This window comes from Pteronotus mesoamericanus, unplaced genomic scaffold (genome assembly GCF_021234165.1).
Source record: "Pteronotus mesoamericanus isolate MK-2021 breed Mesoamerican mustached bat unplaced genomic scaffold, CSHL_Meso_final scaffold_582, whole genome shotgun sequence".
Taxonomy (NCBI): Eukaryota; Metazoa; Chordata; class Mammalia; order Chiroptera; family Mormoopidae; genus Pteronotus; species Pteronotus mesoamericanus.
This window is the reverse complement of record NW_026555323.1, coordinates 2,434,896-2,445,408: the sequence shown is the minus strand read 5'-3', so window position 1 is coordinate 2,445,408 and position 10,513 is coordinate 2,434,896.

Here is a 10,513-nt window from a genome sequence, read left to right as displayed (position 1 = left end):
ATTCCATCGAGTGTCTCTCTGAGTATTGTTTTGATTGTTTACTTTTTTTCCTTGTGGCCCATATTTCCTTTGGGCTCGTATCCCACACTGAGTGAAATGGCAGACCGTGTCCTCCTAGCCCCGTGATGGCTGAAACCTCTCTCTCCACGGCCACGCTGTTCTTGCATCACATGAGACGGAGGATCATCTTCAGAGTTTTCGTGCCCATTAGGGGACCTGTCCACCCACCTGTTCCGCAGGTTCTCTTGTGTTTCCTTCAGGTCCCTGGTCACCGATACAGACTGTTGCCCAGAGCCAGGAATCTGCATGTAACGGCACATCTGGTCATTTATCCTTCCTCGCTAAGCGACTGATGAGGTGAACTGCCTGAAATTGTGTCCCACAGGTGGGCTCCCCTGACCCACGCTCCTTCACGCATGTCCACAGCTGGTCTGTCGTGCTGTGGCTGTCCGCTTCCCGCTGTTTTGTCCACGTCACGTCGCAGTGCCTAGAAACCAGCGGTGTTTTTCTGTATCCTGCGCACAGATCACAGGGAGCTCCCTATGGGGACTGGGCTGAGAGAGACACATTGTCCAGCCATGGGTTCCCAAGGCATTTAGGCCACTTGTAATATAACTTCTTTTTCCTTCATGGTCCACCCAAGTTCGCTCCTGTAAGAACCACTTTAATGGATGCGGTGGTCTATGTAGGAGATCTGTAGGTGGTCGGTGTGGGATCTGTGGCTCCGTGGGGAGCACCACACCCTGGTCGTAGTGGACGGCTCAGGTCCCACGGTTACCTGGTAACCCACGGTTCAGCAGGACTTCTTGGAAACCAAGGAAAGCCTTTGGGGCAAATCACAGTCCATTTAGAGGGGCCGTGGCAGGACCTTCCCCTGAAGTTTTGCTCTTTTGAGCTAGGACTGCTTTGGGCTTTAGAGGGGGTGGAACCCACCTGTGACGCCCAGAGGGACCTCAGCCAGAAACCGGAAGCCCCGCCTCCCCTCAGGGCCCCGAGGACAGAGTCCTGTGGCGATTGGACGCCTGCTGGTGCCAATCCCTGCCCAGCGCCCCAGCCCAGTGATCCATGCGTGTCAGCTTCCCCAGGGTCTGGGCCTACTATCTGCTCCTTCCCTGTGACTCAGCGGTAAGGACCCCTCGGAGGGGCTGCAGCCCTGTGCTCCGTCCCCCACACGCTTTCTCAGTCATGACCCAAGGGGCAGAGGGTGGGGACTCTTAGATTCCTGTTTTTTCCTCTCTGGGGAATATTTCGGAGGGTGAGTGTAAGCCCTGGTTGCTTCACCCACGTCGCTGCACTTTCAGCCATGAAGTGTGTGTGCCAATGTTGACTCAAAAATAAAGCCAAGGTTTTTTACTCAAAAGGACAGCAGTTGTCTGTGCGTCATATCAAGACCTTGGCTGAGAATCCTGAGCATCTGCCCCGTGATTTGCCTCCAGGTGTTACCGAGGCTGCACACAGAATCTCTGTTCCCAGGGAAACTTGTAGGCCCATCACGTAGGCAAGCAACATGTGGCCCAGGTCACAGAGCCACTTGCATCGTGGCCTGGACCTGTCACAGAGCCCTCGGTGTTTCCGGGTCCAGCTGAGACTGAGCAGCTTTCTCAGCTCCCCCCGCAGCTGAGCTGGCGTCAGGGGCTCCGCCGAGGAATGTGCTGCATCCGGAGGCCCCTGGGCACTGGGCCTCTTTCTCTTGTGCTGTAGGAGGGGCCGCATTCCACAGGTTATCAGTTACCTGTCACGGTTACCTGTCCTGCTCAATACCACCAATTATAAAATCTTCACTGAGTGAGAAGCCCCCCGAATGAGTGAGATTTATTCGGAACTCCGACACTAGGAGTCTGTCCGTCAGTCTAGAGCCGTCCTGTTCCCACCCCGGTCCAGGCAGCGTCACGCATCCCGGTCAAGGAGCAGCGGGGGCGGGGGCGGGTGTCCATGGATGGGAAGGCCGTCAGGTCCTCTGCAGACTAGATGGAGACACGGGGATCAGAGGGGACATGCCCTGAGGGGGGACAGTGAAGGGACAGGCTGGCCTTGCCTGCTGAGAAAGGGCGATTTTGATCTCTGGACACACGTAGAGGGAAAGGCATTTGCCCGATGAGCAGGCGCCCGCAGGTCCCAGGGGATGCGGGGCTGAGGGCTGACAAGCCCGCGGGTGTGGCAGCAGCGGTTACACTTTGCCTTCATTCCCCGTCCTTTTCCAAGTTGTTTCCTTTCCTCCTTCATCTTCCCTTTTTTTTTTTTTTTTTTTGCACAAGCCAAATTAGTTATGGAACACTGATGTGGTGGGAATGAGCGCTCCTGCGTGCTCTAAACTCTTCATTGTAGAGGCACAAACCTCTGCTGTCCTCCCAGGTGTGTGTGCAGCTTCTGACTCACTGGGTTCCTCGCTGTGGGCCGTTCTCGTGGCTTTTGTCTAGACTTTCCCCCCACGAAGCCCTTACTGCCCTGCACACCAGCCTGGGGACCTTTCAACTGCTACATCTATTTCTGTTGTGCATTCCAGATCAAGGGGACAATGACAGGATGGGTCCGGTGACATTTGGACCCACGTCCCAAGGGTCCTGAGCTAACATGCACTGGTCGCCTGCCCCCGGAAGCTCCTAGTGTCAGTGCAGGGTCACGGTGACAGGTTGGATCCCTAGTCCCAGTTCAGCTCAGAACTGGGGTCCTGTGGTCGGATTTTCTGTTTCTTTGCTTTGTCTCAAATACAGTGACCCTGGTCCAGGCGATCACTGCCTCGGGGGAAGGCATGAAGGAAGGTTGACAGTGTAAACGTTCTGTTGTCTGTTGGGGTTGTTTTTCAGGAAGATCTGGTCTTTCCTTCAGTAAAGAATTCTGAAAATGGGGACTGGGCCTTGCCGGGCTATTGCCTAAGGGACAGGCAGAGTGTCTTTATGATTCCAGGTACACTTTTGTTCCTTTCCCCCGGGATATTTCTGCTTCTGCAGATCACGGGAGAAGGCGGGGGCCTTGCTGTCTTCACTGCCTGGAAGCCGGGATTGACCAGCCCTCACCGTAGCTCAGCGCCAGTCAGACTCCGTTGGTGGCAGTTTGCTTTGCTGTCTTAGGCGGATCAGGTCCCCTGAGTATGTCATGATGGGACAAGGTCCCTTGGCCAGTGCTACCCCAGGACCCAGTTTATCCTCTCACAATTTTTTAAATGAATTTGTGGGCCTTACACTGGTTAACAAAATATTACAGGTTTCTGTGCACAATTTTACAGCACATCACCTGTACATTTTATTTGTGTTTACTACTTTAAGTCAAGTCATTTTCACCATTTATCACCCCTCTGCCCTCCTCTCCTTCCCCTGCACAATCACCAAAATGTTTTCTGGGTCTGTGAGTTGTTTTTTTTTCAGTCCACTCCCTGGCCCTGCCGTCCATCAAGCCCAACCCCGCAGCTGCGAACCCTCTCTCTACCTATCACGCTGGTGTCAGGACTGAGAGGCTGCGGTTCCCTGTGCCGGGCGTGGCCTTGAGAGAACAGTGAACATGCAGCTCTTCAAATCCTTTATGTTTCTTCTCTTCAGTGTATTTCTCAATGTCCTCGTGGAAGGTATGCCTTGTGGACATTTCCAGATTGCGCAAGAGGACTTAAAGGATAAGCCCACTCCAACATTCCAGGCCCCCACAGCTCTTGAATTCCTGCCTCCACATCAAAGGAACACTCTGTAGCTTTTCATGCCTCACCCTCTGGGCCCTCCCTGGTTGCGTCAACTGTCCCCGTATCCTTTGGGGCCTTTTCTGTTGGCGTCAGAGGCAGATGTAAGTACAGAGCCTCTGCCTGGGGGACAAAATGAATAACCTTCATTGAAACCAAATTTATGTGTCTGTTTAACATTAGTGTCCATCATTCATTATCAGCAGACACAGTGCATATATGTCTTTTTTTATATATTTCAAAACTCAGGTAGTTTTCTAGTGGAGCTCATTCCTCATGGTTCACTCTTTGTCCCTCACCTTTGGGGGTCCTGCTGGGACCAGAAGGTGGCTCCTGCCTTAGGAGAGGACAGCAGCATTCTTACCCTTGTGTCTCCTCTTGCACATTTTTCCCGTCTGTGACAAATCTTGAATTATTCTAATTTACTCCAATACCGGGAACAACTCTACAGTAGCCATTCCAGGTTTTCCCACCTTAGGCTGGAACCGTTCAGAACTAACAAGACTCTTGTCCTGAAGCCTTTCAGGCTGAATCTGGAGTCTTGGATGTGGTCACAGAGACGGTCTCAAGTGACTGTACAGAGCATGTCCACATCCGCAGCTGGGGGCCACTCAGAAGCTTCTCAGCACATCTGTGTGGTCACCGCAGACACTGAACCTAGAATCCAGCAGGCTTCCCAGCAGGCCTCGCTCCTGCCGCAAGTGACGCTGTGGCCCCCGACTTAGCAGTTGTCATGATTGGCTGGGCGGTGGAGTCAGCAGTTGCTTTTTTTGCATTTGACGATTGATTTAATTTAATGTCATAGAAACTATGTCTCAGAACTGTCTGAAGGGAGGCGGCACACTTTCCACGGCTGAGTCTCAACACCTGATTCCTCTGGTCCTTCCCAAACATAAGGTAAGTCAACGGAAGTATGGTTATATTATTCACACACAAAAAAAAGGAACGTCTCTTTTTTTATTGTACAAGAGTAGGGCTGAGAAAGGTGCTCCTTAAAATGTTTTCATTATTAAATTTAGGGGTGACCTGGCTAATAACACCATAGAAATTTCACTCGTACAGCTATCAAGTATAACACAGCAGAGCGTACGCCACCAGTCCTCACTGCCCCAAGCCTGGTCTCCTTCCATCGTCCTGTTTGTCCCTGTTACCCTCTTCTTCCTCCCCCCACACACCTTCCCCCCTGGTCACCGCTGTTCTGTTGTCTTTATGTAGATAAGTTTTTAATTTGCTTTCTGTGGCTTTAGTTTCCTATTCCACATATGACAGAACCTACAGAATGTGCCACCTCATCCTCTTGACCCATGAAACCCTCCACTTGGAGGCCACACTGTCATAAGCGTCACATGAGACACCAGTATCTTCGCATGTTTTTGCTCAGAGAATGAGAACAGCCCTCTAAGCTTTTCCCAAATGTCACTGTGAAGAATTTTCCCATCGTGTCTCTTTCGTGTTCCTGACTGTCGATGCAACAGTGGCCAGAGCCGTGAATCAGCATGCACGTGTGGGTCTGGTCATTGTCCTTCAAGTAAAGTGAATGATGACGTGAGCTGCCCCCAACTCCGCCCATGGGGACGGTCGCACGGACCCCCGTCCCGCTCGATTGGCCACAGACCGCCTGTCCTGCGGCAGCTGCCCCCTTCCTGGTGGTTCTTCGGTGTGAGGCTAATGATGCGTAAGCCACCACGGCCTCCTCCCTCTGTCCCAGGGCCCAGGGAGCTCCCGTGAGTCCACGGGCCGCGGCTGAGAGAGGGATCCATTGTAACTCGGGGGACTGAGGACAGTTGGGCCACTACACGTATAATTCACTTGTGCCTTCAGTGTCTGCCCAGGTCCAACCCTGTATGTACCGTGTGATGACTTATCTTTTCTGTGTGTGGCCTCTGTATGAGCGTGGGTGACATCCCACCCCGGTCACAATGCACAGCTCCGTGGGTGTGAAGTAGCCCAGAGAGAGACACAGCATTAACATCTGAAGAAACAGGACCCAAGAAACATTTCTAAGTTAAAATATAAGCCTTTGTAAGTAGAGACATTGTTTATCTTGTTTCAAATCAATTATTTGCACTGGCATTGGTTAATAAATTACATAGGTTTCAGCCCTGGCTGGTTGGAGCGCCATCCTGTAAACCAAAAAGTTGTGGGTTCGATCCCCGGTCAGGGTACGTGCCAGGGTTACGGGTTCGGTCCTGAGTTTGGGTGGGTTCGAGAGGCAACCTATGAGATGTTTCGTTCCCTTTCTTTCTCCCTCCCTTCCTCTCTCTCTCAAAATAAATAAATAAAATATCTGGGGGCGGGGGGAAGGCCAGTAGGGATATAGCAGGAATAAGGGTGTTTTGGCACCTAGGGATCTTCGGTGGTGGCCAGCTGATCAGAGGATCCCTGGAGCTAATTGGTGGGAAGCCGAGTGGAGTATTGTTTGATCTACCTAAGAGGAAAACCAAAACCTGCAGGGGATGCTCAGCAGCTTCCCAGCGTGGCATTAAGTAGATTATGAAAGGACAGCTCTTTCTAGTTTACGAGTGGAAACAAAAAGGCAGACTGCTGCCTTGTGTGGCCTTCAGTGGGAACATTCTCAAAGGGCGGCTCGAACCTGCACCGCTGTTTGCTCGTCTGCATGGGACCAAAGTGCCCGAACCGTTGATTTGGGGGTCACCAAAAAATCATAGTGAGTAGGTGGATGTGAAGATACTGACTCCACAAGTAATTAGGATCAACTTTATCTTATTTTTACTTTTTTTTTTAATCATGGACACTACTGCAGAGGTCCCCATTTCCCCCCCTGTGTCCCCCTCCTCCCACCCTCATTCTCCCTTCCCTCAGGCCATCCCCACGCACAGCGCTGTCCCTGTCCCCGGGTCATGCACATATGTTCTCTGGCTAACCCTTCCCCTTCTTTCATCCAGCCCCTCTCCCCAACCGCTCCGACAGCTGTCATTGTGTTCCATGTGTCCGTGCCTCTGCTTCTGTGTTTGGTCAGTATTACATTTATATAATGGAATACTACTCGGCCATAAAAAAAGAAGGAACTCTTACCTTTTGCAACAATATGGATGGACCTAGAGATTATTATACCAAGTAAAATAAGCCAGTCAGAGAAAGACATGTACCATACGATTTCACTCATATGTGGTTCAATCGTAGCTTAAAAGAACATGAGATGTGAACATCAGTTTGTGAAGTAAGATAATGAACAAGTAATGAACAATTAATTTTTATTTTTTTTAAGATTTTATTTATTTATTCTTATAAGGAAAGGGAGAGAGAAGAGGAGGGAGATAAACAGTGATGTGAACGGGAAACAGCAATTCATTGCTTCTCACATGCTCCCAACTGGGCACCCGGCCGGTCACCCAGGCCTCTGCCCCGACTGGGAATCGAACCCGCAGCCCTTCAGTTCACAGGCCGGCACTCAGTCCACTGAGCCACACCAGCCAGGGCCGCACAAGTTAATTTTTGGAAAGTCAATTAAAATCTGAAGGGCACAGAACTTACAAAGGAAGGGACATGCAAACAGGGAGGAGGATTTGCAAGTGTGAGAAGGTGGAAGGAGCACGGCAGCGAGAGGAGATCGAGAGGAGTACGAAGGGCCGCCGGTAGAGCTGACAGTGAAGTCGGAGCAGGAGACGCCGACCTCGGCAGCATCAGCGTCCCCGCTGCCTGTCCGCGCCAGGCCCCATACGCAGAGAGAGGGACTGAATCTGGGCGCTGTATTCAGACGGTCGGCCATCTCCAAAAGACGGCGGGCTCTGCATCCTGAAAGATCGTTTACATTGCCTTTCAAGCCCGCCTTTTTTATCTGGAGGGAAAAGGGTAGGTAAGGGATTTGGAATTCCGGGAAAAGGTTAATCAGACGAAGGCCGCCGTCCCGCAGCTCCCCGAGCCTTCCGCCGTCTGCGGACGCGGACGTATCTGCTGGGGGAGGGGAGAGCGGAACGCCTCGCCGTGGGACACAAAGGCTCCGACGCCATCTTGGTGGCTTGCAGTCCCCTCTGGAGCACAAAGGTCAAGTTGCCCGCGGTCTCCTGGAGTCGGAGTGGGCCGGGCCTTCAGTTCCCGAGACAATGGCTTTTTCTGTGCATAAACGACTAAGCGTGTTGCTCAAAACTAAAGTTTTCCAGCTCTTGAGTTCCCCCATCGATGAGAGCAAGCAGGGAGGAAGGACTTCACGTTCCTTTGCCACTGTCGACCTAAGAAACGTCCAAACCCGCACAGAATTTTTTTTTGAGTGCATTTGAACCAAACGGGTGACAATTGCGGGGCAGCTCCGGGAAGCACAGTCTCAAGGGATTGCGAAAATGCTCGGGAGAATGGCAGTTTCGCACCTCATTTTGTACATCAGGATCAAAGGAAGACGCAGACGGGGATGACACAAAACTCATGAGTGGTAGGTTAGAGCCGGGAGAAAGCGCAGCGGGGAAATCTCTGAGATCGGATAAAACGTAAAACGCATAGACACGTACTTCTTTTACTTGGTTGCGGACCGGACAGTTAACAGTTAACGCTTCCAGCACATGGAGTTGGTATGCAGGGGACAAGATAACAGCAAGAGGCCCCGTGGTCTGTGTTCTGTTGGGGGATTATCCTGACATTCCAAAGGCGTGTTATCATAGATGCAAAAATGTGCGTCTGTCCCTTGGAATGGGGGATCCAGATGGGAGAGAGGGAACTTTACAGAAAGCTTGGTGTCCTGCACAACCACACACGAAACAAACAGCTACATACTGAGAGGTTTTGCAAAACTGCGTTATCTTTTTCTGATAAACTCTGGGGCAGATTGGCTGAGACGCCATCTCTGCTCTGTGAGTAGGGACACTTTCCTAGAAAAGTGAGAGACCTATTGCTCTGTGGTTGGCATCAGTGGAGTGGGAATTCAGGTAAATGAACAGGCAGTTACATTTGGATTAGTGACGGGATTCATAACCGTCTGCACAGTGCCTTGGCATGTTGAATATTTAAGCAGAAGGAATTTGATCAAGGGAAGGTTCTGGAAGACCTCTCTGACCTTCTTCCCTGAGGCAGGTGGTAGGAGGAAAGGGGCTTCCCATATCCATGTAAAAAAAATAAATCTGTATGACTTTCTCTTGTTAATCTGTCTTTCCTTAAGAGAGCCACAGCTGAGAGCCTAGAAATCTAGAAAGAAAACGGTTTCCTTCCCTATAGTATAAATGCCACGATTTAGATTGTGCACAGAGCTGGAGGATTTCGGAGGATGTATGGGCATGTAGTATAGATCTGAGTGGTCAGAGAAGGCTCCCTGGAGGAGCCAAATTATGACTAGAGACAGGAAGGGCAAGTAGTAGTAGTAGTAGTTCAGGTGTGCTTGTCCTCTGTCAAGAAAAATAGAACAGAAAAGACAAAAACAGGATTTCCATTCCAGGTAGGAAGCAGAGTATGAACAGACAAAATATTTGAGGCACCAGAAGTAGATGATATTTCATCTATCTGAATCAAGTTGATTACAGGACAGGGCTAGCCTTTGACCTTGTCAATTGTGACTGTAATTACTTGACTTTTATGCTGTTCTTTTCTTATACATTCGACATCTTTCTCATTGGAATGCCACCTGTGTGGCTGTAAATTGGAAAGTCTGGTTTCTTCGTGTCTGACAGGTTCCTAATGTAAAGCATGGATTATTGTCTGTGGAGGCAAAAGAGTATAGGGTTTGGCAGAAGGAAAAAAAAAACATCCTAAAGGCCAAGGGAGAGGCCCCAAGTAGTTATGGTTAATAGTTTGCAACATTCTCTTCATCCACTTAGACTTTCCTGTGCAGAATCCAAACCAGTCCAGGAATAGTCCATGCACAGGGTACTTTGATGCCTTAACCGTGGTTCAGGAATGGAAACTTTACTCGGTTTATAGGATTGCAGCCCCATCTGGCACCCAGAAATCGAGGGGCCACAAGTGAGCCTCATTAAAAAGCTCCAGCGTGATGTCATCAGTGTCCGCTGGGGATCACGCTGCGTTGTGAGAGGAGGGGTACATCCTCAGAAGGCGGAGAGGAGAAAAAGTCGGAACTGAGGTGTCCCGCTGTTTCACAGCGGGGGGTTGGGGGGAGGAACACAACTCAAGAATTATTCACAATAAAAATGCAGGAAGCCTGGGTCCATACCCACTTTTTATGCCACTTTTCTGCAATTAACTGTTCTTAAAATTGCTTTGAAGGCTGGCTGATCTCATTTACGATTATGGACTCAGACACAGTTCATACTTTATTATAAAACATGTTAAGTTGTGCTTGCCCTATGTCACGGTCATCCCTCCATAGTTGTGCGTGTGTTTCTACGGATGTTATTTTCCTCATCGACTGCAAGATAGTTCATAAGATATAAGGAAGGAATTCTGTGGCCTGTTTCCTTGGGAGGTGGTTCATTTATTTAAACGTTTTCTGATCTGGTGGAAAAAAAAATACAATCCCTTTATTTTCATTTTGTTGTAGTTTCTCTAGTGAATCTCAACTTTGTTTTCCTTCTCTTGCTGATGTTGCACCTGAACGGGGCAGTTACCAATTTTGAGTAATTCTGTTCTTCTAAAAACTTAAGATTTGTTAGCATTTTTTTCAGTTACATGACTTTTCACTATTTTTTTTTTAGCTCTTTGAAATCTGAGTCAAAATCATCAGATTTCCCATAATTCTTGAAAACGTACTCTTAGGTTTGAAAATAAGACCTTTTCTTTGTATTGAAAATATAACATTCCACTTAACTACTTTATTCTCTTGGAAATGAGGTTTGTACCCTCCCCACCCAACGATGAGCCTCTTATGCCCAGATTAGTTGAGGTTTAAAATAAAATCTGTTGATTTTATCAATTTATGGAGCATTTGAATATAAGAGGAAAAAAGTCTGG